The sequence below is a fragment of the Cupressus sempervirens genome, chromosome 7 (assembly GCF_028749045.1).
Source record: "Cupressus sempervirens isolate cs-2001-9-10 chromosome 7, ASM2874904v1, whole genome shotgun sequence".
NCBI classification, from domain to species: Eukaryota; Viridiplantae; Streptophyta; class Pinopsida; order Cupressales; family Cupressaceae; genus Cupressus; species Cupressus sempervirens.
Window position 1 is genome coordinate 764,603,749 of NC_143124.1, and position 4,542 is coordinate 764,608,290.

The window sequence follows — 4,542 nt, forward strand, 5'->3', positions numbered from 1 at the left end:
TTTAATGGAACTCCCACCAAAACCAAAGGGAAGGGTTGTGGAAAAGTTGATGATTTAGAGCTACTTCGTTTTACATCACCACAAAGGAATAGATTTTTACCATCCTCAACTACAAATGTGAATAATAATAACAATTTTGGCTAGGCACAGAGATATGAAACCAATATCACTAATGGAAGGTGGTCTCCACTTTCATGGGACAATCGTAGTGAAATATCTGGAGACAAACTGTACATGGGAATAATGGAGGTGACACACAATAAACTTATAACATAAGAATTCAAATGAAAATAATCAATAGAATAGGCCCCTTGCTAGGAGCCATTGGTCTCAACTAGCTACATTTTAAACCTTTATGTATTGTTCATCTTCCCTCTTTTAAATTTTAAACCCAGATGTTTTTTGGATATTTCTCTATAATGGCTCATTTAGCACTTTTGTGGATTTTAAACCCAAATACCTTTGGAACATAACTTTGAACTAGCTTTGATGGCTTTACATGTCCATATGTCATAAAAAAAGATGTGGAAATATTGTTCCAAAATATGCCCCATTAGTATCTATCTTAGTTGATGAAATTATATGGGCATATAACACCATCAGTGATGCATATTTGTATCTCAAAGTACTGATTTTCTCTCAAAAGGAAAATTGTTAAAATACCTCCACATTACAGATTTAGCCAAAAAATTGAAAATATTATATATGAAATTAAATGAAAACCTAACATATAGAAATCACCATTTACTCATGCTATAAATGTATGACTTCTTAAAGACTAAATTTATGCAAACATGCTTTATTAATGACACTTCCTTGATATTTGGACCTTGGATAGTAAATTTTCATTGGGCTTATTCATGGAATATCTATGTAGCCCATTGGGAGACATGGCTGACCTAAATAGTAAACTCTTGGGAACCTTCCAAAATCATTATTCTTCTACTTCTCTAGCTACACATGTAATATCAAGAGCAAAAAAAGGATCATATGCAACTGGCACAAGCACCTAAATCCTATTTAGGTTCAACTAATTTATGATCACATCATACCATAGCATTCATCCCCTTGCTTGTTAAAATATAATGGACATGGATCAAATCATAAAGCATCTCAGGAGTAGACTCCACCAACTCATTATGTTCCTAGGTTAATATATCATCTATAAGAAAAAAATATAGAAGATTTCAGTCATTTTTTATTTTGATACTTAAAATTAAACAAATACAAAGGAGGTGTTGCATATCATTCATATAACTGATTTCATGTAGTAACTTTTCCAAAATACAGTGAACGGAATTCATAGAAACATCATGATAAACAAATGGTATTGAGATTTAGTATAATGAAGGAAGATTTAATAAGCTTCCCAGCTCCTACAATGTTGATGAATATTTGGAGTTGTATCACCTTGATTGGGATGATCAACAAAATGTGCCAAAAGTACAAGTTAAGTAGATACTTGGATATGATTATTGTAATATTTTTTAACAATTTACTTCTTAAGTGACTGATATACCCATCTAGTTGTACAAGTAGAAATTTGCAATTCTTCCTCATTATTTCTCTTGCCCTCCCCTTGTCCTGCTACCTATATGCTACTCTTTTCTAGACCTATTAACCCTTCACCAAATAGAGATATTTTTTGCACAAATGGGTTCTTGCAAAGTAAACTTTATTAGTTGCAGTGGTTATTTACTTCAAAAGTGATTTGATATGCCCAACTAGTCATACAAGTAGAAATTTGTAACTCTTCCTCATGATTTCTCTCAAACTCCCCTTGTCTTGCTGCTATTCTACTAGCCTTTCCTAGAATTTTTAACGCTTCACCAAATACTGATCTTTCTTGTAGAAATGGATTCTCAAAGAGTAAATTCTATTAGTTCTTGTGGTTATTTGTAATGCTTGATTTATCCTCTATCTATCTATCTAGCTTTACATGTGCTTTATGTATTGTCATAATATGCCCACATGTCTGGACATGCAGAATCATTCTTGTTTTCTTTTAGGTCCCTTTTTTATATGAGTTATAAGTTGATTTTTTTATCTGAATACATGGTACCTTAAAAGAAAAAATGATATTACATTTACCATATGGAAAAATGTGAGCATCATCCCATTGCTTGAAGTCTGCAAATAAGAGATGTGGACATTGTTAACAACTAAACAACTATATATATTACTATATATGATTTTTCCCTTGTTGATTAAAAAATGGTTTGTGTATGGTTAGGGGCTACATGCACATTTATGATATTAATACGACTAGGGATATTTTTGAATGGGTTAACTTGAAGGAGCCAAATGTTGACAAAGTTGAAGTTTTTGGATTGTCTAGTTGGGTTTTCCATTGCTATAGTACTGATCATGTTTAGAAATAAGGTATTAATTAGTTCCTAAGAAGAGTTACATTGTTAGGCTAAAAGGTATTAAGTAGTGATTCGGCTCAACGTTTCCCTCTCTACTATGAAGCACTATTATATTTTGGTTTAAGAAGAATTAATACAAACATCATAAGGTGCAGAATGAGTTCCATATGATCTCTATTGGGTGGTGTTATTTGCATATATGTAGCAAATGGGAAATCAATACCTTGCACAACATACTATACCATACAATATCAATTCAATTCCATATAAAAAAAGCTACCATAGAGTAACAAAATCTTTTAGAACCTAAGATTTATCATCTCTAGGTCACGTAGTCCACAAGTTAAAGATTCTCTAGATTGCCTCTTTTATTCTTGTTTCTCTTTCTTCCATAAATGTTTTTGTAGTCTACTTTTCCTTCCTCTATCCATGGGTTTCTTCCAAACATTTTATCAATGACAGCATGCATTTCTAATTGTGCCTATGAACTGTGACTGGCATTCTTCATTTTTTATTAGATGTTGTAATTATTATCATTTCATTCAAGTTGCATTTGTTGCAGGTAGTCATTTTATCAGAGTGTGTACCATCCAATCCCAATTAATTATTTGCAAAGATTTTTTAAAACCATTCTCACATATGCTACTAGAATAACATAAGTACTATAATAAGCTAATAACATCTTCTAAATTGTTGCCATGCAAATATTCTTACAAGGTTGAATGGTTTACTTTTGATGCATGTGGCTATTTTTAGTATTTCTTTTATATAAGTGAGTTTTACATTGTAGGCCTTTCTAGAAAAGAAAAATATTTCATGCTGGGACTTACATATTCATCTGAAGGAGTCATTGTGCTTGCGGAAAAATAAATTTCAATTAAACACAAGGTAAATTCTAGTTTTGTACTTGGTTCTCATAAGAAACATTTTCTTGCCACTCCAAATCTTCTAATTTCCTTTTTTAATAGTCTTTTCTACTATCATATGCAACAAAAATATTGTTTTTATATCTGGTATTACAGGGTTGCATTCTCAAAAATGGTAGATGAGGTAGTCATGCTACTTATGTTAGAGAATAGAAGCAATGCACAAGCTCAGTCCTTGCAAATAAGTTTTTTTGACACAATAATTGATGCTCTAGTACCAGAGGACCTTCACCTCTATCATCTCTAGGATTTTGTTTCATTTTTCACTTCATGGCTTTCAGAAATGTCATCATAAAGGTTTTCATTGGTTAATTTCCTCTTTTGATTATTCAAGTCTTGAAATTGAACACTACACCTTGGTTAGTGTGTAGTGTTCAATTTCTTAACTATGTTATATGCATTCCCTTGATCACACTTGTTTATGTATTTCATTAAAATATGAATCATGGTTGATTATTGGATTATGTGCAAATGAATACTCAAAATTAATGTCTATTTTTAGTTGTATGCTTGATATCGAGGTCATTTTTTTTTAATTATCTTAATGTCAAATATAATTATCCAAAGAATGCTTTTGATTGTATCTTGCTTATCATATACTAGATTTGATTCTAATGTACTTTTATATAGCAATCATATTTTGCAGTTAGAAAGATTTGAGTCATCTTCTCTGTATTCATCTCTGCAAGTTGAACCTACCCAATCGAAGGTATTTAAGCACTCCCTTACTTGGAAGGAGGATATTGTAAAATATAAATGAAGATAGAAAAAGATTTAGCTTAAGATTAATTTTTTATTCAATTGATAATTCTAATTGGTCTGGCTAGTATTTTATAGGTGAGCTCTTCATTTGGGCTTTGTTGTTGGAATTGTGATTATCGTGAATTCCAAGCATGGACATGGTTGTTTAACTATTTTCCAATTTTCTTCATGAACTGCAAATTTTATTGGCATAAATTTATAAAATTATGTAAGGATGCTGCATTATAGAATCATACTGTAGACAAAATTTTGTTTTTAGTTCCATGCTTGGGAGTCTAGTGATCGACTAAAATTTTAGACATGGAGTCACATCTGTATCAATCTATCTCATCCATCTGGGGAAGGGAACAATGAAAAAATACTAAAGGATATTTATGTAGAGTTTTTAGTACAACAAGATAGAGATCTTACTATTTTCTATTTTGAAGCTTCATGAACTTCAAATTTTATTGACTTAAATTTATAAAATTATGTGAGGATACTAC

General features: G+C 31.2%; 1 pseudogene; it reads right to left on the bottom strand.

The window, feature by feature from the left end:
- Nucleotides 1-424: 424 nt before the first annotated feature.
- LOC149549538 (casein kinase II subunit beta-1-like) lies at nt 425-1,304 on the bottom strand (annotated as a pseudogene).
- Nucleotides 1,305-4,542: the final 3,238 nt, after the last annotated feature.